Source organism: Gavialis gangeticus, unplaced genomic scaffold (genome assembly GCF_001723915.1).
Source record: "Gavialis gangeticus isolate Ggan-Ray unplaced genomic scaffold, GavGan_comp1, whole genome shotgun sequence".
NCBI classification, from domain to species: domain Eukaryota; kingdom Metazoa; phylum Chordata; order Crocodylia; family Gavialidae; genus Gavialis; species Gavialis gangeticus.
In genome coordinates, this window is record NW_017729029.1 from 70,576,097 (window position 1) to 70,594,693 (window position 18,597).

The following is an 18,597-nucleotide window of genomic DNA, read 5'->3' on the forward strand; positions in this document are numbered from 1 at the left end:
GGAGGTAAAGGGGGAGTGGGCCTGGATGGGGGTTGAGGGGGCATGGGGCTCCATCTCCATGCTCCTGCCCCCGTCATTCCTGATAGGCAATTGGCTAGTAGACGAATATAAATTGCCTGCCAGATTCATGTTTGTTTTTATTTTCCTTTCTTTCTTTCCTTTTTTTTTTTTTTTTTAAACTCTAACTACATTGTAAATTTGGATTTTGGAGTAGGGTGGACTAACATCAGGATTATTTTCTATCTGTCTCAGAAAGATGAAATGTCTGATAGTGATACTAGCTGTTGTATTATTTTTAGAAAGCTGTCAGTTAATAACAAGCTCTGTAGGGATGACCTTTGAAGAAGTCAATATGACATTTTTCCCTCAGATGAGAGTTTGTAAAGTTTTTTTTTTTTCCGTAAGCAGATGCTCTGGGTCCTTTCATAATAGTGCTACTTCTCAAAGGAGCTTCTCAAAGATGCTATTAGACTCAATATTGACACTTTTAGTTTCCTAGCGATTATTGGAAACACTGCATTTTTGTTATGCTTTTCCATTTCATCTGCTTTGCCTTGTCACATAGGAAAACTGATTGCCACACTTGTTCTTCTTTTTACAGGGAGTACTGAAGTCCAAGCACAAATATAAAATAAAATTGTTAAAATGTAATCAGCAGGCCAGTTTTATCAATGTATTTGATATATTTGAGTGGGTATTTTGAGGGGTTTTAAATTTTCATTTAAATGCTCTCTCCCCTGCAGAAAATCTAAACTCCATTTCATCAGCTGTGGAAGTACCGTAGAAACTGAACTGGTTTGTTTACACTGTATATGGGAAGGAGGCCAGGAAATTAGATTTGTGTGTGTCATATAATGGTTTACACATGCACGATCCATCTCCACATGTCTCTCTGATTGGTTGTGGGGCAGGAGCATGTGGAGTACCTCCTTGATACCAGTCATAGACATTGCAGCTGGTGTCATGGATATGAAGTAAACTCCATAGAAAACCATCAGAGCTCTGCAAAAGCTTGGTGGAAATATTCTCCTGGAGGTATCTACCATGCAGTTGCTACTTTGATAGTTCCTGCATGTGACTGTAAGGGTCCAGTCCTTGATATACGTTTCTTGCAAAATGCTGACTGCACAGTAGATATTGGAGCACTTATCTCCTCATAGGAAAGAAGGTACATCTGAACATAATGGCAGATTGGGATAGCATAGTTATGGCATACCAGTTCCATAACTAATGACACATGAGGCAGTGATATGGCTAGCATCACATTCTGCTACCTTTGACATGAGTGACCAGGTGCCCATTTACAGTTGGGATCAACTGGGGCAGCTTTTGTCATGAATGCAGAGCAGGTCTTGGACTTTTGCTTCTGGATGCATTCTTCCATCATGAAGAACATGACTCAGGAATCTGAATAATTCCCTTAAGATGATATCTAAGTGGAGATAGTATATCCTAGTAATTAATTCACTGGATAATCCCTACCCATCGTAGGAGTGCCTTTTTAATTAGAAAAAAAGAAAATGGTGTCTAATGGTAGTGGTGTCTAATACTGCCAACTGTTTATTCTTATAGAAATGTGATATCTTAAAACTAACAAATTGTATCTGGTGCCAGTTAAAACAAAACACCTTCAGCTCAATACTTTATAATTAAAGTATAGTGAATATTCATTGATCCTTTTGTTTTCTATGCAAGTCTGTGGGAGTGACTGGGGTGGTAGCAAAAGTGTTTGAAGACTCAGGAACATGAATAATTCTCTTAAGATAATATCTAAGTGCAGATAGTATATCCTAATTAATTCACTGGATAAAGGGACAAATTTCACCAAAGGTATTTGGCAGCAAAGTTAAATTGTCCCCCAGGTACCTAAATGATGTGCAACAGAGCCTGAAATGGGAGAACTATAGTAGACGTTGCATCTGGTAATCAATCCCTAAGAATTTATTTGCTTCAATAATCTTACCACCATAGATCCATCACAGGTATTTTTATTTCCTTAAATCTCTTTGTGATTGTGGCCCCTGTTCATAATTTTTGGATTCCTCTGTAAGGTTTCCAGTGCATTGCTAAATGATATTTTCAATTTCATTCAGTGCAAGTTGACCTTCTACCTCAACGTGAGTCACTGTGCTCTTCAAACCATTTGACCATGCAGTAGAGCAGGGGTTCTCAACATGTTTCTTCCTGCGGCCCCCCTAGCATGCTATAAAACTTCATCACCCACCTGTGCCACAACTGCCCAGCTCACCAACCTTGCCTCCATGGCCCCGGGTGCAGCAAGCGGGTCTCAGGGCCCCACTCACCTGAGCAGCAGCACCGCAGGGCCTCACCTGCCTGCCTGCCCACTTGCCCACAGTGCCGACTGCAAGATGCAGGCTGTGGGGCTGGACAGGGTGAACCGGCCCCTTCCTCAGGACTCGCCTCAGCTCTGGGGGGCCAAGGGAGTCCCTGCCCAGGGGATTGCAGATCCCTGGTTAAGAACTGCTGCAATAGAGCATGCTTGTGGTGAGGTGGCATTTCACATTTCCTCAGGATGACTTTTTTACATCATTCCTATAAGCAGGTGCCCATATCCTAGAGGGCACTAGGAACATTCAATTTGACATGCCTTTTGACACAGTAACTTTGATAATATATAGCATACAGTGAGTACTTCAAAAGTACTTCAGACAATCTGTTATTCAAATGGCATGGTTACAGTTGCTATGGAAACTGTTTCTATGATGACGAGTACTAGAGCTGTCCTATATGTAGATATAGGCCCTTAATATATATATTAAGCAAGTAAGCATCATCAGAGTCTCGGGATACATTTTTTTTAAAGAAAAAAAGAAGACAAAGAAAAAGTTACCATCTAGATTGCTTTCTGTTTATATGAAATAGATTCATTTTTAGAGTGGAAGAATTGAGATGATTCTGCTGTTGCCTTTAATCCCGACTACCTTGAAAGCATTTTCATAGTTTCATAGTTTCTAGGGTCGGAAGGGACCTGAGCAGATCATCTAGTCCAACCCCCTGCCATGGCAGGAAGAGCACTGGGGTCAAATGACCCCAGTAAGGTGGTTATACAACCTCCTCTTAAAAACCCCCAGGGTGGGAGCCTGCACCACCTCACTTGGAAGCTGGTTCCAGACTCTAGCCGCCCTGACCGTGAAGTAGCGCCTCCTGATGTCCAACTTAAACCTTCCCTCCACCAGCTTGTGACCATTGTTCCTGGTCACTCCTTGCGGCGCTCGGGGGAACAGGGACTCCCCCAGCGCCTGCTGATCCCCCCTAACCAGTTTATAACAGGCCACAAGATCCCCCCTCAGCCTTCTCTTTTGAAGGCTGAACAGGTTCAGGTCCCGCAACCTTTCCTCATAGGACCTACCCTGCTGTCCCTTGATCATACGAGTGGCCCTCCTCTGGACCCTCTCGATGCTGTCCACATCCCTCTTAAAGTGCGGCGCCCAGAACTGGACGCAGTACTCCAGCTGCGGCCTGACCAGTGCCGCATAGAGGGGGAGGATCACCTCCTTGGACCTGCTCGAGATGCATCTGTGGATGCACGACAAGGTGCAGTTGGCCTTCCTAGCCGCCTCCCCACATTGCCGACTCATGTTCATCTTGGAGTCAATAATGACTCCCAGATCCTTTTCCACCTCCGTGCTGACAAGAGGGGAGTTCCCCAGCCTGTATGTGTGGTGCCGATTGTTCCTCCCCAGGTGCATCACCTTACACTTGTCCGTGTTAAACCCCATCCTGTTCTCCTCCGCCCATCCTTGTAACCTATCTAGGTCCAACTGTAGCCTGTTGCTCCCCTCAATTGTGCCCACATCCCCCCACATCTTAGTGTCATCAGCAAACTTGAACAGGGTGCTTTGCACCCCCTCATCCAAATCACTGATGAAGATGTTGAACAGGGCGGGCCCAAGGACCGAGCCCTGTGGGACCCCACTTCCCACGTCCTTCCAGGTCGAGAAGGACCCATCCACTACCACCCTCTGGGTGCGACTCTCTAACCAGCTGGCGACCCATTGGACTGTATGGGTGCCTACACCACAGTCCCCCAGCTTCCTAATGAGAATGGGGTGAGAGACAGTATCAAGAGCCTTCCTGAAGTCTAGGAAAACTATATCCACTGCCACCCCTGCATCCAATGATTTAGTGACTATATCCACTGCCACCCCTGCATCCAATGATTTTGTACAAGTAATATCTTCTGCAACAATCTCATGGGTGAGTGTCTGACTAAGAAAAGCTGATGCAAGCAGCCTTGACCATGTTTTTCCTGAGAGCTGAAAACCAAATCTAAACAATGGAAACTGGTGTAACGTGAATGTGGGTAGAATAAAAACAAGAAAAGGTGAAAGTCAGTTTAATGAATAGATCAGTAGTGCCTATAAAGAATCTTTCTGTGACAGCAGTCAATGGAAAACCCTAGGGTGCCCATAACTGGTGATCATTTTGTCTCTTGAAGTAAGAAGACTGAAAGGCTTTATCAATTTTATTTCCCCTTTATGTAAAGGGGAAATAACTTTTTTATAACTTTTATTTATAACTTTTATAAATAACTTTTTATAACTTTTATTTCCCCTTTATTCCCAGTTATGTAAATAGTTAATTTTTTGCCTATGTTGCTAAAATAAGTATTACATAATTTACAGGGTGTGGACTTGTACAAAAGGGCTCTGGGTTCGGATTCCTAACTCACTTCACTTGACCGTGATTTAATTTCCCCAGTTTGTAAATTGGATTAAAACAGATGCCTCGCGAGGCATGTCTGAAACTTTGCTAATACTTGCAAAAGCTCTGCATCCCACAAACATTTCTATTGTTATCAGTCTTAATGTTTTTCAAGGCTGGGGCTGTAGACGCTCACCTCCAGCCACTTAATCTTCTCCCTTATTTACTGCTTTCTTGCAGATTTGGTTTTGGTCTGAAATTCACCAGGCTCTTGCTGGTCAGTTTGCACAGTTCAACTGGGGAACTTGTACTCTGCAAAGAGCAGGTTTACAATGGCAGGTGCCTGGAAGGGAGCCACGTGGGAAAATCTTGTCAGCACACAGGAGCAAGGAGAGCTCCAGTTTATTTCGCTGTTCTTTGTCTTCTGAATATTGATCCTGACTTGATTTTTCCCATCTACTTGCAAATGCTGCACATATGTTCCTTCTCCTTTATTCTCCATTCTCCCTTCCTACCCACCTCCCCTTATTTTTAAACTTTTATTGTGTCATGAAAGTAAAAAAAAAAAGAAAAAAAAAGAAAAGCAGTCCTGCAAAGGACTTAGCCTGATCTGGTGCTGCTGCTGTGTCAGGAGTTAGGGTTGGTACAGTGCCACCCACGCAGTACTTCTTCCTGCTGCTCCTATCTTGCTATTGTGGCTCTCTTATCTGATTAATCAGAATGCAGATACTCTGCATAAGTGGTTGGATGACCTTCAAAGCACTAAGGCCAATATCAATTAAACATTTTGCAAACTACAGTGATTGGGTGACTGTGCTAAAGACAGTCTCAGAACTGCTGGAAGCTTCCATGGCACATGAGAAACAAGTGAAAAAATACTAAAGGATATTCAAAGTTTTAAGGAAATGATTTGTGGATCCATTGTATACAGTGTGAATTAAGTGTGACCTTCTAGAAGTGTGAAGACTTTAAGTGCACACCCAATCTGTGACCAGTTCAACCCCTGATGTGAATGGACAAATTAGGACTTTTTTTGCATTTTTTGTTGTATACACATGCATGCTATGCTCTGTTGTGCACCAGCTTGCATGTTTCCTTTGTTTTTCAACATTTTGAACTGTCATCTTTCTCATTTGTTTTTGCCTGCCTTCCTTCTGAATGCTCATTCCTTCAATATCCATTATGGCTGCAAGTGGAGAATAAGGAACAGCACAATTCCTGAGAAACAAAGGGCCAGGTGGTTCAGTCAGGTAGGGGCAGTTTAAGTGACATATTGGCCTTCAGCTGGCAAAATCCATGCTTCCTGCATAATGGTTGGAGAAATAAGAGGCATATTGAGTTATGGCATGTGAGGGATCAGAGAATGAATATATCCCACTGTGTTTGATCATCCATAAGCAGCAGCCAGCAAGGCTTCACAGCAGGAGGACAAATCAACCCAACTCATGTCTGTAGCAGGCTGGTGCCTCGAACCCAGCCACTGCTGCTGTTGCTTCTCTCTGCCACCTAGCCACAGTGGAGACAAACTCCGCTGACTTTGCAGACTGGATCCAATGGCTCCAAGCGCAGGATCTGGCCTGCAGGCCACATGTTGCTCACCCCTAAATTAGGACCATTGTGTCCACACTTACGTCCTAACCTCACTTCTTCATCTGAATGCAGCTTGAACAGTGTGTAGACCTCTGTATTGTTGTGATAAGTTGTATTTTTCAAAGTTCCTCAGATGCTCTTGAAACCAGTTTGGAAAGTTGCTCTGTGCCAGAACTCTAAAGCCAGTTTAAATCCAAATACTATGATTCATATCCTTTTGTTCCCCTAATCTGTCTTTTACGTTCCGTTTCATCATACCATCAGATGATTCAGGCCACTTCTGCTGGCTTCTGCTCGAATCAGCTCTTCCAAAGCTGGTACATGATATCTCTGCCTGCCTTAATTGTTTCCGATTACCTGTCTTCTTTCTTCTCTTGTCTTCTCTTCTCTTTTGTTGTCTCCATTTACTCTTGTATCTTGTCTCACTTTCCTATTTCCTTCCTGTTTATGCTTTCATTTCAAAAGGGTCCCTGCTTTTCTTCCTCTTGTTCCTCTGTGTGCCTGCTTCCTCTCTATGCATGTGTCCACATGGTGGGGGTTCTGCAAAACCTCCCAAAACCTAATCAGAAGTATCGCCATATACACAATTGCATAGTCTTATACCAACTGCCAACATAGTGGGTGTCTCCAAAATTATTCCATGTTCTTGACATGATCTCTCATGACTAGGATAATATGTGTAGCAGAACATTTAGTGGTGATTATGAATGAATTAGAAGGGGGGAGTGAAGAGGTCTTTAGGACAATACGTTTTCAAAGGGATATTGGATATTACGTCAGAAGGGTGAAGATCAAACACACTTGTTGTACCTGTCAGGCTTCTAATTAACTTAGATTTCAGATCCCATGGAGAGGGATCTGAAGGACTGTGAAGAAGGTTTTGAAAATAAGCAAATGTGAAAGCTCATAAACGTGTTTGATGAAAGATATATAAGAATAGAAACTTTCAAGCCAGGTCCTAGTAACCTTAATAGGACCTGTATAACCTTTTTTTGGAGTAAGTTAGTAATTAGGTTGACTTTGCATTTCAAAGCATGATTACATTGTTCAGTTTATGGGTCTGCAAACCATTTTTTCTGGAAAAAAAATGCTCAAGGTGCAAACTTTTGGCTGAAATAGATCAGCAGTGTACTGGTTTTTGCTTTGCAAACTGCTTGGGTTGGTAATAGAAATGTTTTCAGGGGTGTCAGTTCTATGGAAAACTTTAGCAAAGCCAATTTTACCCTTTTCCCAGATATGTTTTGAAATTTAAAGTTTGTGTTTATACTAGTAATTTGAGTCTTTCTTCAATAAGGTCTGATTAAAACCATATTTCTAAAATTAAAAATTACAGAGTGACCCAAACATCTGGATTTTTCTCACTTAAGTGTAAATGAAATGCAAAATGGTTGTTGGCATTTTGGATGTGTGAAGGGCCAGCTGTGAGGCTTTCACAGGCAGTTTTGTTTATTTATTTATTATTAAATATAAGCAGAAGTCTGTACTGCCAAACAAATAGTAGACTGTGATAGGGGAATCAAATGAACATTTATACTCTAGTCATGCCTTGAAGAGCAAACATGTGGCAGTGCATGTGTCACAGTGACCTTTCTTTTGCATCAGAAGTCAGAGAAATGGCAAAACCTATCAAGGCATTTAAAAACATTTTAGTTAACAATAATATGTTGGCAACATAATAAAATACAATAATCTTGTCCCAGAGCATTTGCTGTGGTTCAGTCCTGCTGGGCTTTAATGGTCTCAGGCATATAGCCATCAATTCATTCATCTAATCTTAAACCCTAGGAAATATCCTGTGATTGTCCTTCAAAAATATATTCTTAATTGTTATTTATTGTGGGTTTTTTTAACAGAACTACTAGCAGACCACTCAAGCACATCGAGCTGAATAAGGAAGCAACAGCATATTGGCATATCCAAAAGCCTAACAATCCATGCAAACATTCTGTCATCTATTTTTCTTTCTGCTTTTTTTCTTTTTTCTTTTCTATTCACTAGCCCTAAATAATGCCTCTCTGATGATTCATGTATTTGCTCTAAGTTAATCAAGACTGTATTGATAATACATTTTCTGCTTATCTGTTGAATAGTCCTCATAAAGTCACTTGGTCAGCAAGAAAGATAGCATTATTTAATTGACAACCTATCTGTTGTAGTGCATTACTGTTTATGAAATACTTTTTATCCCCAGACAGCATACTGTAGTGCATGATTTTACTAATTACACGTACTATGGTTCAGGGAATAGTTATTTATAAGACCACATTTGTCAGGTCGTTTTAGTTCCACAACATCAGGAGCTATTTTTGACTCAGTTCATGTAATCTAGTTAATCTACTTTGTTTTGTTCTTGGATAAGGAGATATTCGGACATAGTATGTCCAAGGGCACAAAATCCTATAATCCGAAGCCTGCTGAACTAATAAAGGACAGGTACAGACATTACACTTTTACCAGTGTAAATGATTGGAAACCAGTCTATACCCATAACAGCACAGAAGTTCAGCACACACAGACTGGTTTAAAAATGGTGAAACCCAGTCTAAGATTCCTTTCCCTTCCCACCCCCCAACCAAAGGCTGAATATATGTTTACAGATCTAAACTACGTTGCTTAAAGAAAACCACGTAGCTTAAATCAATTCTGCCTTGGCTTTTTGCATGTCTGTACCTAGCCAAAAGGTTCCTATTACCTTTAAAGGACTTTGCATTTGCAGCTGGGAGGCAATAAGTATCTGTTATGCATAATGAACTGGGTTTACATATTTTTAAATCTCTTTCTTAGTAAGAATATTAAATTCCCAATATGTAATGCTATATGTATTCATATCTTATCACACACATGTAAAAACTCAATTCAATTGTTTCTGATAGCCAAATGGCATTTAATGTATAAATCTTGATATATTTAATATATAACTTATGGAATTCATGAATTTAATTTAGGATGGGGAGCAATTATTTTGGGTGGAGGGCCATTTAACGAGGTTCAGTGAGCTTTCAAGGGTGGCATGGGTAGCCCTGCTCCTTGACAGTTGCCCCACCCCCTGGTTACCACGGGATTAGAAGTCCTGCCCCTAACTGTTGACCTTTGCCACTGGAAGTCCTCTCCCCCTTGACTCCTGGAAATACTCCTTTGGGGGTGGGGTTGCCGTCTTAGAATGAGAAACAGCCAAATCAAACACTAAAAGTCAAACACCTACTTTGTTACAAAAAGTATTTTTGTCATGATTTGTGTTTGTGTGCTGTATATAGAGGTGATTGCATAATAGCTCAAAAATAAATTCTTAGTCTTGTACATTAGGTGGGGGGGTGGTTGTGGGTGTATGTGTATGGTGGAGTGCAGGGGTGTGGGGTTGTGTGTGTATGGTGGGGCGTGGGGTTGTATGTGGTGTGGATATATGTGTGTGTGTATGGTGGAGTGTGGGGGAGGTGTGTGGTGGGTTTGTGAAGGGGTGTGGTTGTGTGGGGGGACATATTGGGGGGTGTATATAGGGGGGTTTGTGGGGGCAGGGGCTGGGTGTGTGACATTTGTGGGGTGTGAAGGAGAGTGGGGGGTAGCTGTGGAGACCCCCTCACATTCCCTGCATGGTGTAGAAGTAGCAGGTGGGGGTGCTCACGGTGCTCATGCCTGGCGCAGGTATTGGCAACTGGCAGTGTGCAGCTCCAGACAGCTCTGCACATCATGGTGAGGAGCATAGTCTGGCCAGGTCAACTCTATCACCAGCACTCCTCACTGTGCATGTGCAACCCACGCACTTGCACATGCTATGGGCAGGAAGCCCCACGCACTGGAGCCGGCTGCCTTTGCTGCTCCATACCGTGGAAATCCCAGGACTCCAAGGGGAAGCAGGGGCTGGGCCCCTTCCCAATTCTGGCAGAGTCTGGGGACCTGCAATGCAGAGGGTGGGGAAGACAGACAGCTTCAGAGTGTGGGGCTTCTCTCCCATGCCACACGAATGCAGGGGTTGTGCATGTATGGCAGGGAGTGCCGGCAATAGAGGAGGCCTGGTGAGGGCTGCACTCCTAGCTACAATATGTAGTGCTGGCCAGAGCTGTGCATCGCTGACCACCAGCACCTGTGTCAAGCATGAGCGCCCTGAGTGCCCCCACCTGCTGGTGCTGCTGCCGCCACCACTGCCTGCTTGGGCTGCTTGTAGTCTGTGGAGTGTGGGGAGGGGTCCCCAAACCTCCCCCACCCTCTCTCACACTCGCACCCTGCCCACCAGAGCTCTGCACTGCCACCACCCCACTGGGCACAGACTCTGCACTGCTGCCAGCCCCAGCCCCATGCTCCTCCCCCACCCCTGCTGCTTCCCTACCTGGTGTCCAGAGCAAGTGGGATATTGGGGAAGCAGAGTTAGTCCCCAGGGGCAGCTGTAGCAGTGGTAGCAGCAGCCCCACCTGAAAGCTGCTGCTGGACTGGCTGGGCCAAGCCCTTCTGCCCATGAGGCTGGGAACAAGGCACAATACAGTATGTTGGTGGGGTGTGTATACACGGGTGCCTTGTTCCCACCCTGAGTGTAAGGGCTGGGAGGGGTACAATTTGTTGGTGGGTGCTGTGGGCTGGATGAAACTGCCTGGTGGGCTGGATTCGGCCTGTGGGCCATATTTTGCCCACCCCTGATCCAGGATCAACAGTTTTGAACATTTTTATTGGGATGTAAATCATGACTAATATATACTACCAGCTTTTGCCTCTGTTTCTGTCTGAGGAACAGAGCCTCTCACCCCCAACAAGAGTACTTCATCCCTTTCACTTGATCTTCCACAACATTGTGTCTGCAATCCTTTTGTTATGAGGAAAAAACCCAGGGACCTTAGGTAAAATTTGGACCCATTGAAATGAAAGATGCCCAAGACTTAAGTGGAGCCATGTTTTCACCACTTTTTTCATACTTGCCTTGCATGTGCTATTCATATGGGTGGTAGCATATAAACATTATACATTTTTATTACTATTTAAGAGTTACTGAGGCTCTATACAGTTACTGAACCACAGTAGAGCAAGTGTAATGTGTCATATAGGGACCTAATTGACCATTGTCCTAACTAACTTGAGAAATTTAAACTATAACCCCTTTGAGCTAACTTTTTTTTAGCTTGGCAACCTTAATTGGGTTTGCTACATTTTCAGCTGCCTTATCCAAAGTGCAATGAAGTCAGTGGGCTTCAGATCACACCTTTTCTCTATGCCTACAGGGGCTTTATGCATGCAAAATGAATGAATCTGTAGGGTTACTAAGCTGACAATTTGGAAAGAGTTTGGCCCAAGGGAAGTTATGATCTAGTTATTAAAGTCTCACTTAGCCACAGATTCCATAGAATAACAGTCTCCATGTATTTCCCTAATGCTCTCCTTGAAATGGCCTGAAGGATTCAGACCTTCGTTGTTTTGACATGTTCAACAAAATGCGTAAATCAGTTAAAGCTGTACTAAGTTGCTTGCCAGTTCTGAAGCTCCTCCAAAATCTTACACATGAGTTTTTTGCTGTATATGACACCAATCACAACTTCTGAATTTCTGATGGATAGCAGATTTAAGAAAGGGGAAAAGCTTACCAGTGGGATAACTGAAAGGATAAATTAATGCTGCAGCCATACTCAGCAGCACATCTGAAAGGTAACAATATTTAGAATGGGCATGATTATCTAAGTGTGAGCAGATAAAGGTTGACTAGTTTGCACAAGATATAACTGAACTTCAACCTTTTTTACATGCACACTTGTGTGGCTCAGAGTCACATCCATGTTCTAGATCAAATTTTCAGTGTGCCTTTTGTGTCTGCTGTCTGGGCTCAATGCTGCTGTGTGCATGGTCTGGATCTTGCAAAGCTTTGACATTTCATGCTTAACTTGAAAGATAAGTATGGTTCAGATGATATCGCTGGGACTATGTATGTGCTTAAAATTAAACTTACCATTTCATTAAACACTGCTAAATGAGAGAAACCAGGTACAGCACCTTACAAAACTTAGTCACTCATGAGCCCATCTGATTAGCTATGCTAATATCTTATTTTCTTATGTGAACTGGGGCCCTGATTCTGCACTGCTCTCACTCATATTGGGGAACTAGTACTTTGGATGTGTGACTTCTTTGCCCATTCATTTCCCCCCCGCTACAAAAGGGAAATGATGATGCTGACTTAAATTGATAAAGTCATTTTAGAATTTCAAATACAAAAAGCTAAATACTATTTCATATACTGAGTGAGCAGTTGTGCAAGTACTGCATGCATGTAGTAGGGCTGCAATCTGGCTGGGCAAGTATGCAATGTAAGGAGCAAATGTAAAGCAAGGCAAGTTCTGAAATTTTACCTGAGCCAAAAGCCACAGCTACTGAGTATTAGATACCAGAGGTACAGTGAAGATAAATGTTTTATGTTTTAATCTAACATCCTAGTGGTTAGCACACATGACTAAAGAATGGGAGATCCAAGTTCTAGGCACCTGTCCCTCAGGGGGAGTTTGAATCTGCATCTCTGCAAAGCGTGTTAACAGTGTGGCAGGTCTCCCTGTTCACCCAACCTTTTGAATCTGTCTCACTGGGAAGCTGAGAGAGTACAATATGTGGAGGTAGGAAAGTGTGAAAGTGTGTGGCTAGGTGAGATGGATAGTGCCTAGATGAGAATGGGTCCTGGGTGCTTGCTCCCAGTGGGGCAGAAATTTCCGCATTGCTTTCAAAGTGTTTGACGCAAGGATAAGACACAATGGTTCAGCATCTGGAGAAGGGCTAAAGAAGGTCTTGGATAGTGACAAACCTGTGGCCTGGTGATTAGAACATCTTACCAGGAAGCAGCACATGCAGGTTCAAAGCCCTCTGGGTCTTCTGCCCAAGACTGTAGTGTTAGACTAGGTACAGATGTTCAAAAATCCTGAGGCAGAATCAATCTAAGTTAAGCGGTTTCCAGTAAGTAATATAGTTTAGTTTGGTAGTGAACAGAACACGTTCACCTTTTGGTGGTGGGGGACAAATCTTAGACCAGTTTTTTCCATTTTTAAACCAGTCTGTGTGTGCTGAACTGTTGTTCCATTATGGGTATAGACCAGTTTTGTGTGTTGAACTTCTGTTCTGAATATAGACTGGTTTTTGATCACTTATACCAGTGAAAATGTGAAGTCTGTACCTGGTCTTGGGCTATATCATAGGAAATCCCATTTTTCTTCCTGCAGTCACATGTGTGCAGAGCTATTTCGTTTCACCCTATGGTGAATCAGAATCCAAAACTTTATAAGTGCCAAAACTGCAATTGGACACCTCCATATGTGTCATCTAGGTGCTTAAAGTTTAATAATCATGCCGATGAGCAATTAATAATTTCTCTTTATTGACTGCTGCTAACATGCATATGGATAATTTCTATTCATGGGAATTTGAATGAGTCAACCCAATATAATTGCATGTTTAGAATGGAAGGTAAGTGTAGTGTTTTCACGTGCAAATTGTAATTCTAATTATTTCAATAATTTAATGGGGGGGCAATTAAAAATCTGTGCATATGAATATGCATGAGGGTTCTATACATAATTATGAATAAAATTATGTTAATATTACATTCTCCTCTTTGTATTTTTTCTTGCCCTGTTTGCACCCAGATAACTGGATAATACCAAGAAAGTAATAGAATTTTGCTGATGAGAAGTCCATACTTGAATTGCCATCAAAGTTTGGATAAGAAACTTATGAATATTTTCTTGGGTGCACAAAAGCATCCAATAAAGTCTAAATCTTGTCCAGTCTTGGAATAACACTAGATCAATATGCATCCAATGTCCTTGCTTTTGCTTCAAAAGAAAAGAGCTAATGATATTGATAGTCTTTGAAAAGCTTTCCAATTGGCCCAGCATAGAATAAATTATCCTGAAGAAACCTGTAGAACTTTTTCCCAGTAATGCCATTAATACAATACATTCTCTCAGCAGTATCTTAAGTGTTTAATAATACATTATAGTTTAGGAAAGGGATAATGGAGGAATTTAACCTCTATTATTGAAAACCTTCTGATGTGTGTTTAAGTCTCTTACATTTTCTAAGAAAAGCCTTAATCAAAGCAAGAACTGCAATGTTTTTACAGCAGTGTCAAAGTACTGATTCTCTGAGGAACAATAAAATGGTTTAAAAATGGTTATGCAATTAGTTTGGTAAACAGGTTTTAAGGAGAAGCAAGAGTGAAGCATTATGGCTAAGTCCAGACATTCAAAAAACCCGAGGTGGAACCAATTCAATCTACCCAGGTTTCACTGTGTAGACTGAACTGGGAGTGAACAGAGTGCATGCTCACCTTTGTGGGGTGAACAGATCTGAGCAAGCACAGCTGTGGGGAGCCTTCAGTCTCCCACCCTTACTCCTGCCCTGCCAGGCAGGGCTGAGATCCACGTAGGCTGTCAGCTGAGCCAGGCAGCACCAGGGGCTGGGGAGCAGAAGCCACCATCCCAAGGCCTGGCCTTACCCCTCCCCCCCCGGGCCCAAGCAAGCACAGCTGGGTGGGGGGCCTGCATGGTGGGGGGCCTCCACTCCCCTGCCTGTTTCCCTGTCACTGGCAGGTGCAGGCAGGATACGGGGCTGGGGAACAGAGGCTTTGTGGCCTCAGCAATGTGACAGCCCTGCCCACACTGGAGCAGACAGTGTGGGCATGCAAAGGATCATGGGATGCTGGAAGACAGTGAGGTGACTTGAGTCGGGGGGGTGGGGTCAGAAATTCGATAGACTGGTTTAACCTAAATCAGATGAGACTGATACTGCACCCATCCATCCAAGTCTGTCTTGAACCAGTTTGTGCCATTTTGAAACTGGCTTATGCACACTGAAAATCTGTTCTGTTACAGGTTTAAATCAGTGTCCAGTAACTTAAACTTGTTTATGTGTAATGTCTATCCCTAGCCTATGTCATACTTTCTAGCCAGTGAGGTGATTAACTATGGTTCTGTTTCAAGAGGGCAATTAAGCATGTGTCTAACTTAAAGTTTATGACTTAACTCATTCACATCAGGGTTATGTAGGCATTTACAACTAGCAACCTTTATACTATTAGGTAAGATATTACTGTTCCAAAAGGGAAAATCCTGTTATCCTACCCTCCTTTCCTCTCGGTCCTCTTCCCCTTTAACTATTATGTCCATCCAACCAGTTTCCTCAGTCTCTTATTGCAACCTTTCCATTTCCTTCCCTCAGTCTCCTCGCATCACATATTTTACCTTCTTCCTTTCTTTTCCATGTCTAGATATTTGCCTAGTGCATCTCTCAGTGTCCTTCCTTGTACAGTTATGATGGCCATCCATAATGGGATTGCAACTGTAAGTGGGCAAAACTCTGTTTCAACCCTACTGGAAATAAAAGTTGTCAATTCCTCAGAGGAAACTGTAGCCATTGTACTTGAAAGCAGCCTGACTTCTCTTCCATTTAAACAAAGGGATATGGAAACGAATAATGACCCAAAATCATAAAGTTACTCCTACTGATGATCATGAAAGGTTTTTTAAAAAATGACTTAATTTTGAGACTCCAGGATATAAAATCTGGAGCCTGCTGGAGCTTGCTTGTTTAAAACCTGTTTATATTATGTGCCAGTAAACACTTGGGATGTGAGCTCTTTATGGAAGACTTGTTTCCATTTTGAGGGCTTTTGTTTAATTTGCCTTTGATATTGTGCACCTGGTATAAAGCTTCAGAGCTGACTTGAAGAGTAATATTTGTATGGGATACATTAGACATCTCACAAAAGGGTCACAGCATCATCATACTCTCTATAAAGGAAACACCTTTCAGGATATCAGTTCCTTCTCCTAACCAGAAAGCCCACAAAAGGTGTATAGACGGCTGAATATAGAGATGACTCTGAAGAACTATGCTTACTGGTAAGTAACTTCTCTATCTGGACAAAGGATTTGCCATTATGTAGTAGGCTACCATGAATGTACACAGTAGTATTCTTGTCATAGCATTGTGTTCCTGATATTGCTTATAGATATGAATGCTAGAACTTTAATGACAAGTCTAATTTTTCAGTTCAATTTTGAGGCTGAAATAGGTCCCTTCTCTGTTGAGGATTATATAAGATCTCACTGCTAGGGTCCTAGGACTGCTAGTTGTGTGTCATCATCATCAAGCAGTAAAGTTATTAAATACATATAATGTGAGGAGAGAATACAATAGTTAAACTCAAAAGACCAAGTAAATATTCAGACGAGCAATGTCTTAATTTCATACTAACTTTCATTCTACATGTTCATTAATGCGGTGTAGTTTCTGCACATTTAGTATAGTATTTAGTATAGTACTTGCTTAATGAAGTACTAACTGAATGGACAGTAATTACCTTTACTGTGCAGTAGTGCCAGTGTATGGTGTTTTTGTGATACTTACTGTGCAGTAGCCTAATAACACTGCACAGTATTGTATTAGCATGTTTTTTGACTGGTTCACTACTGTGCAGTGTTATTAGGCTACTGCATAGTAAGTGTCTCATGTAGCTGCACCCACTGTATTTGTACAGTTTTTAGAAGGAAACATCTTGCTTGATGATCTCTCCTAGTGTATCAAATGCCGTGGTTGCTGGGAAACAGATGTAGAAAAGGACATTTTAAGTGGTAGCCATTAGCTTTAATTTTTGCTGTTAAAGTTCTTTTTGTTTCTGGGGTTTTGTTCAGATAGTTGAAGGACAGGACAAAGGTACCTGTTACCAAATTAACCACTCTGAGACCCTTACCTTACTAAATGTCGAGCTAGATTGTCTCTCTGCCAGTTGGTGGGAAACAAGCTTTTCACTGTGGATTGGGTTGTCTGGTATGACTTTTAGCTCACCAAAGTGGTTACAGACAAGTTTTGCAAGGATAGATTTGGACTGGCTGATTAAATCAGAGGTTTACTGGACCAAAAAAAGGAAAATAGAAGATATATCATAGAAGTGCATTAATATTTCAGGTGCTGGGAACATACAGGAGCCTTAGATTCAGATTTTGGGAAACAGACATGGAAATGGTGATGCCATCTTTTTGCTTTGGCTGCCAGGATTGCTTATTTTCCAGGGGGAAAAAAAGCAACTGCGAAACAGCAATGGTAAATCCCAGTGTGCAGTGATGGTAGTGATAACTACATTGGCAGTCCCCACTGAGGTGATGGTTGTAATGACCTCTGAATTTCCAGACTCATCACTGTATTTGACAAGTTTGCCAAATGCTACTAAGAATAGAAATGGTCAAAAGCAGCGGTAAATTTACTTTGTCAAAGCAAGGTCCTGATGCACAGCTTCATTTGAAGAAGATTTTACTCTGTTCCTTTTAGCAGTTGTATAAATGCCCCCAAAACAAATCTCATACCATTGGTTTTCAGTCCAGACAGCTCCATTATATTGTTTTGTGCCATTCTGCCATATTTTGCTCAGTTTGGACATTTTAAAGCCTCAGGGCAGAGTAGAGATTGACTCTCTCCTAGCATCAAATTGATTCGTAATATTGTAATAGTTAGGGTACAAAGTCGTAGACAGTCTTGAGACGATCAGACTTTCTTGGCACATATGCAGCACAAGAAAGCTTTGCTTTTAAAATCCAGACTTTGAAAGTAATTAGAACTGAATGTGATCCAAGTGCATTAACTAGAGGTTTTCTTGAGGGGAGGGAAGAAGCCTTTACAGTTTTTGGTATTTTAATATGTGCAGTGAGGCTCTTTACTTAGATATTAATACCTTATGGACAGAATCAAAATCCTGGTTCTGAACCTTGTCTGGGTTGTAATGATACTGTATTAATTTATAGTGCAGTGGCACCAAGTACGTCTTAGAGCATGGCTAAACTGCTTCCAGATTATGTTAGGGTGTGATGTTACTCCACACAAACTGCACCATGTAACAGATATAATAGAGCCACCTTTCAGTGTGTTGGGCCCGCTTATTTCTGTGTGTGCAGGGCTGTTTTTGGGATAGAGTGTAGGGAGTAGGTATGCTGTGCTTCACTGTGGTCCTCGTTAGCACAGTCTTTTGTTAATGTAGACATGCTATTAATTATGGACTAGGAGTCCATTGTGCTACAACCTGCGCAAACACAGACAAAAAAATTGTACCCCCTACAAAGAAAGCTACAACTAAAATCTCAGAAGCAAGAGACTGGTAAATACAAATAAATGGAGATCACAAAGATGGAAAAATTCTCTATAGTGGGTCATCCGACAGATCTAGATTTTGAACACTGAAAGCTGAGAGTATTTAGGGCAAGGCTTTTGTTTTAACCAGTTACAGTATTTTTCAATCCTGTGTTTTATTCTTTGTATTCAGAAAGGCCACAATTCATTTTTTTAGGTCACAAAAAGCTGTGTTCCAGTAATGAAGTGCCTTGTCACTGAAGACAA